Raw genomic sequence first — 21,630 nt, forward strand, 5'->3', positions numbered from 1 at the left:
GCTTCTAGGCCGAAATATAGCCCCGCTTCCTTTAAGACTGAAGAGGTCGCCGAAACCGCCTTCCGCGCAGCGTAATTTTGACCAACTTTGGGTCGATTTCCGAGAACTTCGAGGATATTTTCCAGTCCCGGGGACTCTAAACTAACTCGGGATGGCCCTGGTTTTTACTAAAATGGACCGAGGAAAAATAATTGAACGCTCGCTTTTGACCTTCCAGGCCGAAATATAGCCCCACTTCATTTGACAATGAAAAAGTAGCCCAGACCGCCTTACGCGCAGCATGATTTTGACCAACTTTGGGTCGATTTCCAGCAACTTGGGGGATATTTTGCAGTCCCGGGGACTCTAAAATAACTCGTGATAGCCTTGGTTTTCGGTGAAATGGACCGAGGAAAAATAATTGAACGCTCTGTTTTGAGCTTCTAGGCGGAAATATAGCCCCACTTCATTTAAGACTTAAAAAGTAGCCCAGAGCGCCTTACGCGCAGCGTGATATTAACCAACTTTGAGTCGATTTCCGGGAACTTGGGGGATATTTTCCAGTTCCGGGGACTCTAAAGTAACTCGTGATCGCCTTGGTTTTCGGTGAAATGGACCGAGGAAAAATAATTGAACGCTCGGTTTGGAGTTTCTAGGCCGAGATATAGCCCAACGTCATTTAAGACTGAAAAAGTACGCGAGACCGTCTTACGCGCAGCGTAATTTTGACCAACTTTGGGTCGATTTCCAGGAACTTGGGGGATATTTTCCAGTCCCGGGAACACTAAACTAACTCGTGATGGCCTTGGTTTTTTGTAAAATGGAACGAGGAAAAATAATTGAACGCTCTCTTTCGAGCTTCTGGTTCCCAAAATAACCCATTCCATTTAAGACTGAAAAAGTAGCCCAGACCGCCTTACGCGCAGCGTTGTTTTCACCAACTTTGGGTCGATTTCCGAGAACTTGGGGGATATTTTCCAGTCCCGGGGTCTCTAAACTAACTCGTGATAGCCTTGGTTTTCAGGAAATGGACCGAAGAACGATAATTAAACATTCGGTTTGGAGGTTCTAGGCCGAAATATAGCCCCACTTTATTTGACAATGAAAAAGTAGCCCAGACCGCCTTACGCGCAGCGTGATTTTGACCTACTTTGGGTCGATTTCTGGGAACTTGGGGGATATTTTCCAGTCCCGGGGACTCTAAACTAACTCGAGATAGCCTTTTTTTTCGGTGAAATAGAGAGAGGAAAATTAATTGAACGCTCGCTTTTGAGCTTCTAGGCCGAAATATAGGCCCACTTCCTTTACTTTAAGACTGAAAAAGTAGCTTAGACCGCGTTACGCGCAGCGTGATTTTGACCAACTTTGGGTCGATTTCCAGCAACTTGGAAGATATTTTCCAGTCCCGGGGTCGCTAAACTAACTGGTGATAGCCTTGGTTTTCGGTAAAAGGGAGAGAGGAAAAATAATTGAACGATCGCTTTCGAGCTTCTAAACCGAAATATAGCCCCATTTAATTTAAGACTGAAAAAGTAGCCCAGACCGCCTTCCGCGCAGCGTGATTTTGACCAACTTTGGATCGATTTCCGAGAACTTGAGGGATAATTTGCAGTCCCGGGGACTCTGAAGTAACTCGTGATAGCGTTGGTTTTCGGTGAAATGGGCAGAGGAAAAATAATTGAACAATCCCTTTCGAGCTTCTAGGCCGAAATATAGCCCCATTTCATTTAAGACTGAAAAAGGAGCCCAGACCGCCTTACGCGCAGGGTGACTTTGACCAACTTTGGATCGATTTCCGAGAACTTGGGGGATATTTTGCAGTCCCGGGGACTCTGAAGTAACTCGTAATTGCCTTGGTTTTCGGTGAAATGGACAGAGGAAAAATAATTGAACGCTCGGTTTCGAGCTTCTAGGCCGAAATATAGCCCTACTTCCTTTAAGACTGAAGAAGTAGCCCAGACGTGCTTACGGGCAGCGTGATTTTGACCAACTTCGGGTCGATTTTCAGGAAGTTGGGGGATATTTTCCAATCCCAGGTACTCTAAACTAACTCGTGATTGCCTTGGTTTTCGGTGAAATGCACAAAGGAAAAATAATTGAACGCTCGGCTTCGAGCTTCTAGGCCGAAATATAGCCCCACTTCATTTAAGACTGAAAAAGTAGCCCAGAGCGCCTTACGCGCAGCGTGATTTTCACCAACTTTGGGTCGATTTCCAGCAACTTGGGGGATATTTTCCAGTCCCAGGGTCTCTAAACTAACTCGTGATTGCCTTGGTTTTCGGTGAAATGGACAGAGGACAAATAATTGAACGCTTGGTTTCGAGCTTGTAAGCTGAAAGATAGCCCCACTTTATTTACGACTGAAAAAGGAGCCCAGACCTCCCTACGCGCAGCGTGATTTTGACCAACTTTGGATCGATTTCCAGGAACATGGGGGATATTTTGCAGTCCGTGGGACTCTAAAGGAACTCGTGATGGATTTGGTTTTCGGTCAAATGGACAGCGGAAAAATAATTGAACGCTCGGTTTGGACCTTCTAGGCCGAAATATAGCCCCACTTTCTTTAAGACTGAAGAAGTAGCCCAGACCGCCTTACGCGCAGCGTGATTTTGACCAACTTTGGGTCGATTTCCAGAAACTTGGGGATATTTTCCAGTCCCGGGGACTCTAAAGTAACTCGTGATAGCCTTGGTCGTCGGTGAAATGGACAGAGGAAAAGTAATTGAAAGCTCGGTTTCGAGCTGCTAGGCCGAAATATAGCCCTACTTAGCTTTATTTAAGACTGAAAAGGTAACCCAGACCGCCTTACGCGCAGCGTGATTTTGACCAACTTTTGGTCGATTTCCAGGAACTCGGGAGATATTTTCCAGTTCCGGGGACTCTAAACTAACTCGTGATGGCCTTGGTTTTCAGTGAAATGGACCGAGGAAAACTAATTGAACGCTCGCTTTTGAGCTTCTAGGCCGAAATATAGCCCCAGTTCTTTTGACAATAAAAAAGTAGCCCAGAGCGCCTTACGCGCAGCGTGATTTTGACTAACTTTGGGTCGATTTCCGAGAACTTGGGCGATATTTTCCAGTCCCAGGGACTCTAAACTAACTGATGAGAGCCTCGGTTTTTAGTAAAATGGACCGAGGAAAAATAATTGAACGCTCACTTTTGAGCTTCCAGGCCGAAATATAGCCCCACTTCATTTGACAATGAAAAAGTAGCCCAGACCGCCTTACGCGCAGCGTGATTTTGACCAACTTTGGGTCGATTTCCAGCAACTTGGGGGATATTTTCCAGTCCCAGGGACTCTAAACTAACTCGTGATAGCCTTGGTTTTCGGTGAAATGGACTGAGGACAAATAATTGAACGCTCTCTTTCGAGCTTCTAGGCCGAAATATAGCCCCACTTCCTTTAAGACTGAAGAAGTAGCCCAGACCGCCCTACGCGCAGCGTGATTTTGACCAACTTTGGGTCGATTTCCAGCAACTTGGGGGATATTTTCCAGTCCCGGGGACTCTAAACTAACTCGTGATGGCCTTGGTTTTTAGTGAAATGACCGAAGAAAAATAATTGAACGCTCGCTTTTGAGCTCCTAGACCGAAATATAGCTCCAGTTCCTTTAAGACTGAAAAAGTAACCCAGACCGCCTTACGCGCAGCGTGATTTTGACCAACTTTGGGTCGATTTCCAGCAACTTGGGTGATATTTTCCAGTCTCGTGGACTCTAAAATAACTCGTGATACCCTTCGTTTTCGGTAAAATGGACCGAACAAAAATAATTGAACGCTATCTTTCCAGCTTCTAGGCCGAAATATAGCCCCACTTCCTTTAAGACTAAAGAAGTAGCCCAGACCGCCTTACGCGCAGCGTGATTTTGACCAACTTGGGGTCGATTTCCAGAACCTTGGGGGATATTTTCCAGTCCGGGAGACTCTAAAGTACCTCGTGATAGCCTTGGTTTTCGGTAAAATGGACAGAGGAAAAATAATTGAACGCTCGGTTTGGAGCTTCTAGGCCGAAATATAGCCCCACTTCATTTAAGTCTGAAAAAGTAGCCTAGACCGCCTTACGCGCAGCGTAATTTTGACCAACTTTGGGTCGATTTCCAGGAACATGGGGGATATTTTCCAGTCACGAAGACTCTAAACTAACTCCTGATTGGCTTGGTTTTCGGTGAAAAGGACAAAGGAAAAATAATTGAACGCTCGGTTTGGAGCTTCTAGGTCGAAATATAGTCCCACTTTAGTTAAGACTGTAAAAGTAGCCTGGACCGCCTTACACGCAGCGTGATTTTGACCAACGTTGGGTCGATTTCCAGCAATTTGGGGGATATTTTAGAGTCCCGGGAACACTAAACTAACTCGGGATGGCATTGCTTTTTGGTAAAATGGACCGATCAAAAATAATTGAACGCTCTCTTTCGAGCTTCTTGGTCGCAAAATAACCCCACTTCATTTAAGACTGAAAAAGTACCCCAGACCGCCTTACGCGCAGCGTGATTTTGACCAACTTTGGGTCGATTTCCGAGAACTTGGGGGATATTTTCCAGTCTCGGGGACTCTAAACTAACTCGTGATGGCCTTGGTTTTAAGTGAAATGGACCGAGGAAAAATAATTGAACGCTCGCTTTTGAGCTTCCAGGCCGAAATATAGCCCCACTTCATTTGACAATGAAAAAGTAGCCCAGACCGCCTTACGCGCAGCGTGATTTTGACCAACTTTGGGTCGATTTCCAGCAACTTGGGGGATATTTTCCAGTCCCAGGGACTCTAAACTAACTCGTGATAGCCTTGGTTTTCGGTGAAATGGACTGAGGACAAATAATTGAACGCTCTCTTTCGAGCTTCTAGGCCGAAATATAGCCCCACTTCCTTTAAGACTGAAGAAGTAGCCCAGACCGCCCTACGCGCAGCGTGATTTTGACCAACTTGGGGTCGATTTCCAGCAACTTGGGTGATATTTTCCAGTCTCGTGGACTCTAAAATAACTCGTGATACCCTTCGTTTTCGGTGAAATGGACCGAACAAAAATAATTGAACGCTATCTTTCCAGCTTCTAGGCCGAAAAATAGCCCCACTTCCTTTAAGACTAAAGAAGTAGCCCAGACCGCCTTACGCGCAGCGTGATTTTGACCAACTTGGGGTCGATTTCCAGAACCTTGGGGGATATTTTCCAGTCCGGGAGACTCTAAAGTACCTCGTGATAGCCTTGGTTTTCGGTAAAATGGACAGAGGAAAAATAATTGAACGCTCGGTTTGGAGCTTCTAGGCCGAAATATAGCCCCACTTCATTTAAGTCTGAAAAAGTAGCCTAGACCGCCTTACGCGCAGCGTAATTTTGACCAACTTTGGGTCGATTTCCAGGAACATGGGGGATATTTTCCAGTCACGAAGACTCTAAACTAACTCCTGATTGGCTTGGTTTTCGGTGAAAAGGACAAAGGAAAAATAATTGAACGCTCGGTTTGGAGCTTCTAGGTCGAAATATAGTCCCACTTTAGTTAAGACTGTAAAAGTAGCCTGGACCGCCTTACACGCAGCGTGATTTTGACCAACGTTGGGTCGATTTCCAGCAATTTGGGGGATATTTTAGAGTCCCGGGAACACTAAACTAACTCGGGATGGCATTGCTTTTTGGTAAAATGGACCGATCAAAAATAATTGAACGCTCTCTTTCGAGCTTCTTGGTCGCAAAATAACCCCACTTCATTTAAGACTGAAAAAGTACCCCAGACCGCCTTACGCGCAGCGTGATTTTGACCAACTTTGGGTCGATTTCCGAGAACTTGGGGGATATTTTCCAGTCTCGGGGACTCTAAACTAACTCGTGATGGCCTTGGTTTTAAGTGAAATGGACTGAGGACAAATAATTGAACGCTCGCTTTTGAGCTTCCAGGCCGAAATATAGCCCCACTTCATTTGACAATGAAAAAGTAGCCCAGACCGCCTTACGCGCAGCGTGATTTTGACCAACTTTGGGTCGATTTCCAGCAACTTGGGGGATATTTTCCAGTCCCAGGGACTCTAAACTAACTCGTGATAGCCTTGGTTTTCGGTGAAATGGACTGAGGACAAATAATTGAACGCTCTCTTTCGAGCTTCTAGGCCGAAATATAGCCCCACTTCCTTTAAGACTGAAGAAGTAGCCCAGACCGCCCTACGCGCAGCGTGATTTTGACCAACTTGGGGTCGATTTCCAGCAACTTGGGTGATATTTTCCAGTCTCGTGGACTCTAAAATAACTCGTGATACCCTTCGTTTTCGGTGAAATGGACCGAACAAAAATAATTGAACGCTATCTTTCCAGCTTCTAGGCCGAAAAATAGCCCCACTTCCTTTAAGACTAAAGAAGTAGCCCAGACCGCCTTACGCGCAGCGTGATTTTGACCAACTTGGGGTCGATTTCCAGAACCTTGGGGGATATTTTCCAGTCCGGGAGACTCTAAAGTACCTCGTGATAGTCTTGGTTTTCGGTAAAATGGACAGAGGAAAAATAATTGAACGCTCGGTTTGGAGCTTCTAGGCCGAAATATAGCCCCACTTCATTTAAGTCTGAAAAAGTAGCCTAGACCGCCTTACGCGCAGCGTAATTTTGACCAACTTTGGGTCGATTTCCAGGAACATGGGGGATATTTTCCAGTCACGAAGACTCTAAACTAACTCCTGATTGGCTTGGTTTTCGGTGAAAAGGACAAAGGAAAAATAATTGAACGCTCGGTTTGGAGCTTCTAGGTCGAAATATAGTCCCACTTTAGTTAAGACTGTAAAAGTAGCCTGGACCGCCTTACACGCAGCGTGATTTTGACCAACGTTGGGTCGATTTCCAGCAATTTGGGGGATATTTTAGAGTCCCGGGAACACTAAACTAACTCGGGATGGCATTGCTTTTTGGTAAAATGGACCGATCAAAAATAATTGAACGCTCTCTTTCGAGCTTCTTGGTCGCAAAATAACCCCACTTCATTTAAGACTGAAAAAGTACCCCAGACCGCCTTACGCGCAGCGTGATTTTGACCAACTTTGGGTCGATTTCCGAGAACTTGGGGAATATTTTCCAGTCTCGGGGACTCTAAACTAACTCGTGATGGCCTTGGTTTTAAGTGAAATGGACCGAGGACAAATAATTGAACGCTCGCTTTTGAGCTTCTAGGCCGAAATATATTCCCACTTCCTTTAAGACTGAAGAAGTAGCCCAGACCGCCTTACGCGCAGCGTGATTTTGACCAACTTGGGGTCGATTTCCAGCAACTTGGGGGATATTGTCCAGTGCCGGGGACTCTAAACTAACTCGTGATAACCTTGGTTTTCGGTAAAATGGACAGAGGAAAAATAATTGGACGCTCGGTTTGGAGCTTCTAGGCCGAAATATAGCCCCACTTCATTTAAGTCTGAAAAAGTAGCCTAGACCGCCTTACGCGACGCGTGATTTTGACCAACTTTGGGTCGATTTCCAGGAATATGGGGGATGTTTTCCAGTCCCGAAGACTCTAAACTAACTCGTGATAGCCTTGGTTTTGGGTTAAATGGACAGAAGAAAAATAATTGAACGCTCGGTTTCGAGCTGCTAGGCCGAAAATAGTCCCACTTTAGTTAAGACTGAAAAAGTAGCCCAGACCGCCTTACGCGCAGCGTGATTTTGACCAACTTTGGGTCGATTTGCGAGAACTTGGGGGATAATTTCCAGTCCTGGGGACTCTAAACTGACTCGTGATAGCTTTGGTTTTCAGTGAAATGGACCGAGGAAAAATAATTCAGCGCTCGCTGTTTTACTTCTAGGCCGAAATATAGCCGCACTTCATTTGACAATGAAAAAGTAGCCCAGACCGCCTTACGCGCAGCGTGATTTTGACCAACTTTGGGTCGATTTGCGAGAACTTGGGGGATATTTTCCAGTCCTGGGGACTCTAAACTAACTCGTGATTGCCTTGGCTTTCGGTGAAATGGATACAGGAGCCGAGACCGCCTTACGCGCAGTGTGATTTTGAGCGAATTTAGTTCGATTTCCAGGAACTTGGAGGATAATTTCCAGTTCCGGGGACTCTAAAGTAACCCGTCATAGCCTTGGTTTTCGGTGAAATTGACAGAGGAAAATTAATTGAACGCTCGCTTTTGAGCTTCTTGGCCGAAATATAGGCCCACTTCCTTCAGTTTAAGACTTAAAAAGTAGCTTAGACCGCCTTACGCGCAGCGTGATTTTGACCAACTTTGGGTCGATTTCCAGCAACTTGGGGGATATTTTCCAGTCCCGGGGACTCTAAACTAACTCGTGATGGCCTTGGTTTTTAGTGAAATGACCGAAGAAAAATAATTGAACGCTCGCTTTTGAGCTCCTAGACCGAAATATAGCTCCAGTTCCTTTAAGACTGAAAAAGTAACCCAGATCGCCTTACGCGCAGCGTGATTTTGACCAACTTTGGGTCGATTTCCGAGAACTTGGGGGATATTTTCCAGTCCCGGGGACTCTAAACTCACTCGTGATAGCCTTGCTTTTCAGTGAAATGGACCGAGGAAAAATAATTGAACGCACGCTTTTGAGCTTCTAGGCCGAAATATAGCCCCACTTCATTTGAATGAAAAAGTAGCCCAGACCGCCTTACGCGCAGCGTGATTTTGACCAACTTTGGGTCGATTTCCAGCAACTTGGGGTATAGTTTCCAGTCCCGGGGACTCTAAAATAACTCGTGATAGCCTTGGTTTTCGGTGAAATGGACAGAGGAAAAATAATTGAAGGATCGCCTTCGAGTTTCTCGGCCGAAATACAGCCCCATTTGATTTAAGACTGAAAAAGAAGCCCAGACCGACTTACGCGCAGCGTGATTTTGACCAACTTTGGATCGATTTACGAGAACTTGGGGGATATTTTGCAGTCCCGGGGACTCTGAAGTAACTCGTGATTGCCTTGGTTTTCAGTGAAATGGACAGAGGAAAAATAATTGAACGCTCGGTTTCGAGGTTATTGGCCGAAATTTAGCCCCACTTCATTTAAGACTGAAAAAGTAGCCCAGACCGGCTTACGCGCAGCGTGATTTAGACCAACATTGGGTCGATTTTCAGGAAGTTGGGGGGCATTTTCCAGTCCCGGGGACTCTAAAGTAAGTCGTGATAGCCTTGGTTTTTTGTGAAATGGACAAAGGAGAAATAATTGAACGCTCTGTTTCCAGCTTCTAGGCCAAAATATAGCCCCACTTCATTTGACAATGAAAAAGTAGCCCAGACCGCCTTACGCGCAGCGTGATTTTGACCAACTTTGGGTCGATTTCTGGCAACTTTGGGGATATTTTAAAGTCCCGGGGACTCTAAACTAACTCGTGATAGCCTTGGTTTTCGGTGAAATGGAGAGAGGAAAAATAATTGAACGATCGCTTTCGAGCTTCTAGGCCAAAATATAGCCCCATTTGATTTAAGACTTAAAAAGTAGCCCAGACCGCCTTACACGCAGCGTGATTTTGAGCAACTTTGGATCGATTTCCGAGAACTTGGGAGATATTTTGCAGTCCCAGAGACTCTGAAGTAATTCATGATTGCCTTGGTTTTCAGTGAAATGGACAGAGGAAAAATAATTGAACGCTCGGTTTCGAGCTTCTTGGCTGAAATTTAGCCCCACTTCATTTAAGACTGAAAAAGTAGCCCAGACCGCCTTACGCGCAGCGTGATTTTGACCAACTTTGGGTCGATATCCAGGAACTTGGGGGATATTTTCCAGTCCCGGGGGCTCTAAACTAACTCGTTATGTCCTTGGTTTTCGGTGAAATGGACAGAGGAGAAATAATTGAACGCTTGGTTTCGAGCTTCTAGTTTGAAATATAACCCCACTTTATTTACGACTGAAAAAGTAGCCCAGACCTGCTTACGCACAGCGTGATTTTGACCAACCTTGGATCGATTTCCAGGAACTTGGGGGATATTTTCCATTCCGGAAGACTCTAAAGTAACTCGTGATGGATTTGGTTTTCGGTGAAATGGACAGAGGAAAAACAATTTAACGCTCGGTTTCGAGCTTCTAGGCCGAAATATAGCCCCACTTCATTTAAGACTGAAGAAGTAGCCCAGACCTGCTTACGGGCAGCGTGATTTTGACCAAGTTTGGGTCGATTTCCAGGAACTTGGGGGATATTTTCCAGTGCCGGGGACTCTAAAGTAACTCGTGATTGCCTTGGTCGTCGGTGAAATGGACAGAGGAAAAGTAATTGAAAGCTGGGCTTCGAGCTTCTAGGCCGAAATATAGCCCTACTTCGCTTTATTTAAGACTGAAAAGGTAGCCCAGTCCGCCTTACGCGCAGCGTGATTTTGAACAAATTTGGATCGATTTCCAGGAACTTGGGAGATACTTTCCAATGCCGGGGACTCTAAACTAACTTGTGATAGCCTTGGTTTTCAGTGAAATGGACAGAGGAAAAATAATTGAACGCTCGGTTTCGAGTCTTCTAGGCCGAAATATAACCCCACGAACGTATTTTACGGTATAGCGTTGCTAATAGCCTCCTTAATTCCGCCTCTTCTTCTATACCCCTCCTCTAAAAAGAACTTGAACGGAAATAGGCTCCTTTGACCCTTGGAAGATTCACGGGAATTCACAGTAGTTTTCTTTGTATGTAACATATTGCCCCTTACCGGCTTTTCCATACGATACAAAATTGGGTGTTGGCCAGGTTTTCAAGAGGCAATGTACCAAGTTAGATGACCCAAAAGCTCCGTATGGCCCATTTCTCATTTATCAGTAAATTTTGCTGATAATTTTTAATTAAAAAATGCGTTTGATGAATTTTCAGCTATCAGTTAGGTCACTCCGGCCAACATGCAATCTCCGCCCAAGAGTGTCCACTCCGTAAATTGAAGGTGCAGCTACATTTCTGACCGGGGCGGGCGGTGGGGATTATTATGGGGATTTCATGGTATTGTCTTTGAAAAAAGTCTTTTCATAATAAACCAGGAATTATTCTGCACTCTCTCTCGAGAAGAGAAGAGTAAGTTTGAGCTTGAAAAAATTCGCTAGATTGCATCAGTTTTGTTATTTCTTCACTCTTGTCATGCCATAACTCGCGTGGGCAACGCGCGAGTCGCAAGAAACTGCCCATCATTCTTTGCAAGAACAGTTCCGCCATGTTGTCGAACCGCCCACTTTGAAGATTAGACGAGGTATTTTCTAGATTAATTTGTCCTATTTTGGCCGGCCTTCTTGTTTTGCTGTCATTCTTCGTTCGTAAGGATGATTTTATATTAATGCAATATTTGGTATAAAGGTGAAGCTGGGACTGGGTTCTTCACGAGCAACCAGAGAGCCGGACACCCGTGTTAGCGTGTGAAATGCGAGGTAAGATTTTAGGGTATTCAGTATAAGTAGAAATTAAGGTTAAAGTTAAATTTGATTTATTTAGGGAGTTGGGTGTGGTAATATGCGTCCCGTACCCTTGTTTAGTGATTCTTTGTCTTGTACGAAAAGTCTCAAAATTGAGGTTGTTGTTGAGATGGATCACGGGGAGAGGGGCTGGAAAGGGGGGGTGGGAGGGGGGGGCAGGGGGCGGTGGAAATGGGAACGTAGCGGGTAGGGGATAAGTCATATAAGTTAGAATATTTTTCTTGAAGGACGTTGACTTGATTCATTGTAGGTAGATTATTACTGCAGTTTAGGGTGCATAGAGCTGTTACACATTTTGTAACACTAAAAAACATGGTGGAGTATAAAATTTAAGGACAGCTATAACTATCTGACGACATCAAATGAAAGTAAATTATAATGTGCATTTATCTCCTAATGAGAAAATCCTGAATATCTACTTACTTTCAGTTGAAAACAAAATGAAAACACCGTACAGGAAATTGACGATAAAAACAGGAGTGAACGTGTTTGAAATTTTTGACATCCTTTCCATTGCTGTTAAAATTTTGGGACAAAAGTCTTGAAAATCGAGGTGCACATGAGTTGCAGAATCAAGTCGAATACGTATTTTTCACAGAAAACTGATTTTGTTGCGTTACATTCATATTTTTGAACCAGAGTTTTGGTTCGAAATTCAACATTAAACATAAGCATTTTGTCCAGCTTGTGAAAACGTTTGCATCGTTCATTTGGTTTGTTTTGTTTCCATCGTTTGGATAGTTTCTGTTGTTTGCACTGTTTCTATTGTGTGTTTCGTTTTCATTGTACATTCTTATCGTTCCTATCGTTTGTTTGATTTCTATTTTAAGTATCGTTTAGAACCTGGGTTTTGAACTATCTTTGCATTGTTGTTCTTGGAATGCAGGGAAACGTTCATGCGACTGGTCTACTTATGACATTCACACATGAAGCATGTCCCCAGAATTTGCATACTTACTTGGTGACTTGCCACATGAATCTCAACTTCAGCCTCAGTTGATACACAGTTCAGGCACAGGTCAGGCACAGTTTAGGCACGACTTTCAGTTTGGTGCATTAATTTTACGCACAGTTTAGGCACAACAAATGCACATTTTACATATTTTAAGAATCTTCCAATGCGCAGATCATTTAAAATGTTCAGCAACATTGTTCAAGGATGGGTTTAGAGTTTTTTCACTGAAAACATTAGCAAGCCTACTTTAATTCCCAATGCATTTTAAAAACATGCAAAATGTTTGAAGTAAATTTACAATGCTTGTAAACAATACTTGGAAGATTGTTGGAGTATCATTTTTGTTCCTAAACTGGACCAGAATCAGGCTGCCCTTCCTAAATTTATTGCACAATGAGCCAGTGCCATGAGAGGTTTGAACTCAGTGAACTTTGGGATCAGCTGAAAGTTTCATGGCTTTCAGTGGCAACATTAAATTACTCATGTCATGTCAATTTCTGTTACATTAAGGCATGTTTAACATGACAACTTGTTTCAAACTACAAATGAAACTTCCTGTGCCTTCGTAAAAAACCTACATGGAACCCAGATGAAACAACTGTGTTGACTCTTTTTGTTGACTTTTGATAAAATACAATTACAGGCTGGCCAATGAGAATCATTGGTTCCCACGACTAGTAAAATTCTAGGCTGAATGAAGCAGAGAGGTTTTCAACTGATTTATCCATTTTTTTTAGTTTAACAACTTTAACAGTTGATATATCTTAATTTTTGTGACATTATTGTAGGTAATTAAGCAATTGATCTTAACTTCAGTGGAATATAAGATCTTTCAATTTTGACATGCATTTTCTTGTCTGCACGAAACAACCTGTTAGAAGTTTTTTCAATATTTCAAAACACTTGAGAATGTTCGTACAAAATTGGTTGCAACAAACAGATGATCATTTTGTTTACCAAGCCAGTTTTTCGCATGAAGGTTCCCTGTAAATCCCTTGTTATGTCAACCGATCATGTAGGTCTTTGAATAAATAAACTTGAGGTGAGCAATTAAACGTTTGAAACTAAATGAATGATAGAGGGAAAACGAACGATAGAAACGATAGAAAAGGAAGGTTTGACATGATTTAACACCGGGAAACCAAACAAACGTTAGACACGTTGAAAATGCTGCAAATGCTGTAAATGCTGCAAACTCTGCACCGTTTGGGATTGAAAATGTAACGCCGCCTACGTGAATTTCAGTGGGTCATATAAATTTTTCTCCTTGTTACTCGCTAACCCAGCAAAAGAGAGGAGATTCAAACAACACCGCAAGCTGATATAACAGAGAATCTATGACTACGATTGTTTCCGTTCACATTCAGTCCACAACAAAAGATATTTAAGTAAAGGTCGTACATTTATCAATGATTAGCGACTGGTAACCAACACTGTGCGCATGGCCTTTATAGTTTTATTTATTTCCGTTACAAGTTGCAAATTGCATTTTACCTCATCCCCTAGTAGTACCCAACATCTCCCTCCCTTAGGCATTTGACCCTATCCATAGTAGTACTCAACACCTCCCTTCCTTGGGCATTTGACCCTATCCATAGTAGTACCCAATACCTCCCTCCCTCAGGCATTTGGCCCTATCCATAGTAGTACCCAACATCTCCCTCCCTTGGGCATTTGACCCTATCCATAGTAGTACCCAACACCTCCCTCCCTCAGGCATTTGACCCTATCCATAGTAGTACCCAACACCTCCCTCCCTCAGGCATTTGACCCTATCCATAGTAATACCCAACATCTCCCTCCCTCGGGCATTTGACCCTATTCATAGTAGTACCCAACGCCTCCCTCCCTCAGGCATTTGACCCTATCCATAGTAATACCCAACATCTCCCTCCCTCGGGCATTTGACCCTATCCATAGTAGTACCCAACACCTCCCTCCCTCAGGCATTTGACCCTATCCATAGTAATACCCAACATCTCCCTCCCTCGGGCATTTGACCCTATTCATAGTAGTACCCAACACCTCCCTTCCTCGGGCATTTGACCCTATCCATCCAACACCTCCCTCCCTTGGGCATTTGGCCCTATATCCATAGTAGCACCCAACACTTCCCTCCCTCGGGCATTTGACCCTATCCATAGTAGAGCCCAACACCTCCCTCCCTGGGACATTTGAAATACCTAACACCCTTTTCCACTGAGCCCCTCAATTTAGCTTTGTTATTTGCCAATCAAGGTTCTGGGGTCACTCCTTGTGGTTCGGTCAAGTCTGCATAGCGAATTACCCAGTCTGTACAAATGGAAGATATACTAGAGATAACTGATTGAAAGGGAACAAGTGGTTCAATTTTAAGTCACACACTGAGGAATGGCTGACTTTTTAAGAAAGACTGAAATAATAGAGATTTTAAAAATTACCTAGTTTACAGTTGATGGCAAAAAGGAAACAAGAAAAATTGCCTTCAACTTTTCTTTTCCTCTAATCAGTAAAACAATTGTGCAAAAAAAATAGAAAAATTTCCTGTTCACATCAAAATATACATTCAAATATTCAACTTGTGACAACAAGCTTGTATTTAAGCTTCAGAAGATTTTGGCTGCATCAACAAATGTCAGAAATTGAACTTTTGAAATAAACTTTTGAAGAGTAGCAAATTATGCTGTCAAATGAGACTGATTTTTCTCTTTGTTTAAATCACTTTATAACTTCTTTTCAACAGGTGGAGGCAAATTAGGACAAGACAGGAAGAGGATTACCATTATTTACCATATTCTAGGATGATGATTTTATTGCAGTCCAGGAGCAGGTAAACACTTAATGTGTCCTTATGCAATGATTAAATCAAAACTCAACCTGGCTCAGATCCCTGGTCATCCTCCTGAGGTGGAATTATTACCCCTGGGATTGTCTCTGGGATTACCCCTGGGATTATTACTGGGATTACCCCTTTCATTGCCCCTGATAGTTAATCCCCCAGATATTGATATTAAAATCACCAAATTCTAGGACAAGGAAAATTTAAATTCGCCGTCATTAGAAGTTGCCACAGGTCAGGAAAAAGTGAGGGAATGTTATTTATCTAAGTTGGAGGAAAATGGAAAAGTTCCTCCTTCTTAACCATTAAAGCCTCACAATATTGGGTGCAAATAATGGTTTATAGAAAACCACCCTACATTTTGTACAATCTTGGGTGTACATTCAGATAGGAGGGCTTATTATTGTCCAAAACAATTTTTTGCATATAAGACTTTGGGAGGGGCTTATTTTCAGTTGGGGGGTGGGGCTTCCTTTTGGAATTTTATGGTACTCTACCCTGCTGTGCAACAAGAGCACTTTTTTCATGGTACAGATCTGACAGCCCTATAATATCTACGTGGCCCACAAACCTTTCAATAAATTATGACACTGTTTAGCCTAGGGGTAAATCCATTATTACACAGCACAAAATCAAATGGCTTAACTGTCAGGAAAGAGAGATTGGCAGGTATCTCAACAGGAGATGAACACAGTGCAAACAAGTGTGATACTAATGAGGATATCACTGAACACCATTAAGAACATGGGAAGTTCATTTGTCACACATCAATTACGATAAACAGTAATACAATACTGAATGCTCAATCATGAGTGAACGTTCCCTTATTCTAGCAATTAGCACAAACACTATTCATGTCTGTATTTAAGCTTCTATCCAGCTGTGTAATCTAGTAAAATTTCTTAGCTACTCCTAGACTGTCCCATATATTTGTTAGCCCCATTCATGGCTAACAAGCTTGCCACATTGCATCTATTTAGTTCATAGTACAGCTCTACCTGTTGGTCGAACTTTGAGACACTGTCTTGCGATATAAATCTCAATACACTGTTACAGGGCATTATCCTGGTAGCTTGCATGAGGGTACACAGTTTGTAGCAATTGAAAGGCTTGGTGGAAAAAGGGCATTAGCTATTTTTGGTCAAAAGCGAACTCTGTTAAAAACACTCCAAATGTCACAATCATGCAGTTTTGTTTAGGTGTGTTAAACAATGTCCTGTTTTTGTTTTGTTTTGTTTTTGTTTTTTTGCTGAAGTCTGCTTCATTTTTGAGATATTACATATGCAATAAATTTGTATTTGTTGTGAGTCAGGTCAGCGTGCGATCGCAAAGATGTTGATTTCACTTAAAATATAGCAAAATGTTGATTTCACGCAACGCGTATGATCAAAAATGTTGATTTCAGGTCAAGAACATTTAAACTGTTGATTTCACATTAACGTGTTACTGCAAGGATGTTGACTTAACCCCTTCCTGCTACAAGGATGTACTGAGTACGTCCTGTATCAGATTACTTATATGCTATAAGGACGTACTCAGTATGTCCTAAATCAGAGTACTTGTATGAATATTTCCTCACCTTGTAAAAACAATGATACCACAAACAACTGAACTTATGAGGGTCTGGTAAAGACTAGTACAGTTAGAGACAGGTACATGATGAAAAACTCAACAAAATATAATTTTCTTGTCAAGCACATGTTATCTGCCATCTTGGATTTTCCGTGTGTGGTTATACCCAGCAAATTGTGCGATGGTCTCGTCCTTTTTGCGTTTGAAATTGGCAAGCAATGTCTAGGTATACTGTGATCGCAATTCTAAATAGACTGTGGAGTGAATCTGGCAACCAAGAAGATATTTCTGGCAATGAGTTTGAACAAAGTGGTGAAAATGATGAAGATTATTTGGACGAGTCTGAAAGCTCAGATGAGTTTTTATTGTACATTTAATTTCTGTAGCTGAAAACTGTGTAGAAGATTAAATATATTTTTGTATTTCAAACTTTGTAAAAATACCCAAATTTGTCCCCCATGTGGATGAAAAAATGGCCCGCCTTGAAAGGGTTAAAATTCAGCAAAATGTAGATTTCAAGCAGCGCACAATGTCAAAAATGTTGATTTCATGTTAAAAACGGTTAAAGTGGCTATGAAGTAAAAAATAATTGCTGCTTATTTGAAAGGCTTTTCAAAGTAAAGAAGAATGGCGTTTCCCTTTTTGGAATATCTTTCTTCGTTTTAGAGATATTTACGTTTTTGTATTATGCAAATAAGGAAAGTGATGACATCATAGGTGGTTCCACTAAAGCAGTACAACACTCAATCAAGAATATCTCTAGAAATATTAAAGCAGTGTTCTTTAAACTAGGCACCAGAAATCTACATCACAAATGAAACAACACCTTATTTGCCGATAAACTGGGTTCACTCCTTGTGGCTCGGTTAAGTCTGCATAGCGACTTTCCCAAAGTCTGTACAAACAGAAGATACACCAGAGGTAACTAATTTAAAGCAAACAAATGGTTCAATTTTAAGTCACACACTGAGAAATGGCTGACTTTTTATGAAAGACTGAAATAATAGAGATTTAAAAATTACCTAGTTTACAGTGGATGGCAAAAAGGAAACAAGAAAAATTGCTTCCAATGTTGTTTTCTTTTCCTCCAATCAGTAAAGCAATCCTGCAAAAAATAGAAAAATCTCCTGTTCGCATCAAAATATACATTCAATTTAGTATTCTCTCTGTAGCGTATGAACTGCTGAAGACAGACTGCAATAGTTTAATTTTCACCCTTTGCTATTTGTTGTAAACATCATTGCTAACCTCCCTCAGGGCTGTCACTAAGGGCCAGAGGTTGATGATTTTCTCTAGCTACTGTGAGTTGGAGTCCCAGCTTAGTTTGATAGAAAACTAAGCATTGAAGACTGGAAAAAACTAGAAGCAAAGGCAGTTTACATTTCAAATATCATGCTGTGTGCTACTTTGTAAATGCAATGATCCAATTATGTTTTGAGTTTTCGCCATTCTCATTATCTATTATCTCTCATCGGGCAAGTTTTCACTCTCTCCATTAACTATCAACTCTCATCAGGTGCATTTTCACTATCTCCATTAACTATTAACTCTCATCGGGCGAGTTTTCACTATCTCCATTAACTATTAACTCTCGTCGGGGGAGAGATGCTCAGGTTTCGTCGATTCCAGAAACCTTCAAAGCAATCGACAACTTTATGGGATTATGCAATAATTGCATAATCCCACAAAAATAGTGTATCCCCTGGTAGTACAGTTTGGAAACACTTAATATGTACCACAATGATTATTTCTTTTCCGAAATTTTTAATAATCACTAATTCAACAACATGGGACAACAACTTGCATTTAAGCTTCAGAATATTTTGGCTGCATTAACAAATGTCAGACAGAAATTGAACTTTTGAAAGAAACTTTTGAAGAGTGGCAACTTATGCTGTCAAATGAGACTGATTGTTCTCTTTGTCTAAATCTTTCTATATTCTTTTCAACAGGTGGAGACAAATCAGTACAAGACAGGAAGAGGATTATTATTTACCATATTCTAGAATGATAATTTTATTGCAATCCAGGACCACGTAAACACTTGTGTTCTTATGCAATGATCAAATCAAAAATTAACCTGGCTCAGATCCCTGGTCATCCTCCTGAGGTGGAATTTACCCTTGGAATTACCCCTGGTATTGTCTCTGGGATTATTTCTGGGATTACCCCTGGGATTTCTCCTGATAATTAATCCTTCAGATATTGATATAAAAATCACCAAATTCTAGGACAAGGAAAATAATATTTAAAATTTAAATTCACTGTCATTAGAGGTTGCCACAGGTCAGGAAAAAGTGAGGGAATGTCATTTATCTAAGTTGGAGGAAAATGGAAAAGATCCTCCTTCTTAACCATTTAGTAAGCCTTGCAATATTGGATGCAAATGATGGTTTATAGAAAACCACCCTACATTTTGTACAATCTTGGGTGTACATTCAGATAGGAGGGCTTATTATTGTCCAAAACAATTTTTCGCATTTAAGACTTTGGGAGGGGCTTATTTTCAGTTGAGGGGGGGGGGGGGGGGGGGCTTCCTTTTGGAATTTTATGGTACTCTACCCTGCTGTGCAACAAGAGCACTTTTTTCATTGTACAGATCTGACAGCCCTATAATATCTCCATGGCCCACAAACCTTTCTATAAATTATGGCAATGGTTAACCCAGGGGCAAACCCATTATTACACAGCACAAAATCAAGTGGATTATCTGTCAGGAAAGAGAGATTGGCAGGAATCTCAACAGAAGATGAACACAATGCAAACAAGTGTGATACTAATGAGGATATTACTGATCACCATTAAGAACATGGGGAGCTGGGATGGCACAGTGGTGAGAACACTGACCTCTCATAAAATGGGGCCCGGGTTCAACGCCAGGGCGGTGCCATATGTGGGTTGTCACGAGTTTGTTGTTGGTTCTAGTCTTGCTCCGAGGGTTTTTCCCTGGGTTCTCTGGTTTTCTTCCCTCTGCAAAAGCCACATCTCCAAATTGCAATTTGACCAGGATAGAGGACCTGCATGAAAACCAGCCAAGGCTGATGTGGCTTCATCTGTAAATATTGAAATTTAACATGATACAAATCACAAAACTGACACGAATATAGGTACAAGCTACTTTTGTTGACGGACTCAAAAGCTGAAAGCTGACCACTAACCTGAGACCTTGACTGAGTGATCACTGATTACAAACTATATGTGAGTCTTTGAAAGAGCTTACAACATCACTTTGTGATTCACTGTCAGTGCTACTGACCAGAGATGGAAAACCATAGACTAAGAAACAACTGTTGACTGTTTAAAAAAAAAAGTTGAGTTGACTCTAAAGATGACTTCTGTTCTCTCTGATATTTTTCAAAATAAAAACTAAAATTAGTTCTCACCAACAGTGCTGTTCAGGGCAATCCTTGACCAGTGATTGCACTTGTCTAAGTAGTACGTCTTGGCTCAGTGAAAAATATTCTCTAGTCATTGTTGGGAAAAAGTCAGGGAAATTATTTTTCTTTACACTGGGCAAGTAGACGGGTCTTTTTTCTTACTCCCTCCCCCTTTGGGTGGCTTGTAACATGAGAGAGTTAATGGGTGAACAGTAAATTTTCTCGGGTTTGGCCAGGTTAAGGAAGTAATGTGATTTGATCATTGCATTGTATGATGTAAACCAAGTTCTGCTTTAGACTTTGCAATACCACAGACATGCTTGCTTACAGTCATACAATTGGCCCATCAACCAAATTGGTTTTGCACACATTTTGACAGTGGATAACCCATCTGTTTTTGGTTTCATTATTATTACTGTATTTCCTTTAACTTCAGAGGGGGAACTCTTTTAATGGGCATCCTTTTAGGGGGGGGGGGGGCAGGCTAGGGGGCCAGGTCTTATTAATAGGTCAACACGTAAATGGGTTTTGCATTTAGCTGAGTATCGCTTTTGAACATTCAGATCAAAATTGAAATTTGTAGGGAAAAAATTGATTGGGACATTTAGCTTGTTATCCGTAGGGAACTTATTAATTAAAAAATGAAAAATTCTTCTTAGTGCCATCATTCAAAATATTATGAGCAGTTGTAATCAAAAACACAATTTTTTTAGATGAAGAGTTACTGCAATTTGTTGTCAGTGTTATCTCCATTAAATCAGATTTAAGGACTTGAAGTTGCACAAATGAAAAACCTTAAATTGGTAGCTATGAATGTAATGCTTTTGATCTGGACCATATTAATTATTTTAATTTATGTTCCCTGTGAACAAAATCACCTTCCACTGAGATCGAAACTGCAATTTTTGTTGATGAAAGAAATATTTTTGGATAGGTTAGTAGGACTCAACATAGGGAAGGGGCCAAGTTGAGGAAATACAGTAATTTTAATTGTCAAAAATTGCTTTTGAAAGTAGATGCCCAATCATATGTTATATGTTCTAGACAATCTCTCTCCTGACCAATCCTTTAGAATAGAAACTGTTTTTTTATTTTTTCAATTCTCTTTCAAAAAATATGGTTCCAAAGTTTACCATAATTTCATTTTACTGTTTTAAAACAACAGAGTTCATTTTGTGGGGTGTGAATGAAGCTGAGACCATTGTATAATTTAAAAAAGTGAATGATAAGACAGTCAAATATAATTTTCACTAATTGATAATTTTGAGGCACTTACTAATTTATGAATTCTCACCCAAATTATCGATAAATTTATTTGAGTTTGTGGCTTATTTCTGACTTCTTATGAAAGCATTTTAGTGACTGTGTATTGTCACATCATGTATAATAAATTGAGTTTACTAGAAGAACTAGAGAACTGTTTTGCCTATTCTTTGACTTGCTTCACAAAATTGCTTTGAAAAAAAAAAACAGTCAAATATATTTTTTTTAAAATTTGTAATGGAATTTAAAATCTCTTTCTTTATTGTTTCTAAGAGTGACATCCTCTGTTATCCACTGTCAGCAAATTGATTGAAACTGT

General features: G+C 41.4%; 1 long non-coding RNA gene across 1 annotated transcript; it reads left to right on the plus strand.

Moving 5' to 3' along the window:
- The first annotated feature begins 10,497 nt into the window (after positions 1–10,497).
- Positions 10,498–20,213, plus strand: LOC145503169 (uncharacterized). The gene is made up of 4 exons (XR_014051443.1): positions 10,498–11,106; positions 11,211–11,281; positions 15,004–15,090; positions 18,624–20,213. It is a non-coding gene; the product is annotated as an uncharacterized LOC145503169 (long non-coding RNA).
- Positions 20,214–21,630: the final 1,417 nt, after the last annotated feature.

The sequence above is a fragment of the Orbicella franksi genome, chromosome 11 (genome assembly GCF_964199315.1).
Source record: "Orbicella franksi chromosome 11, jaOrbFran1.1, whole genome shotgun sequence".
Lineage (NCBI taxonomy): Eukaryota > Metazoa > Cnidaria > Anthozoa > Scleractinia > Merulinidae > Orbicella > Orbicella franksi.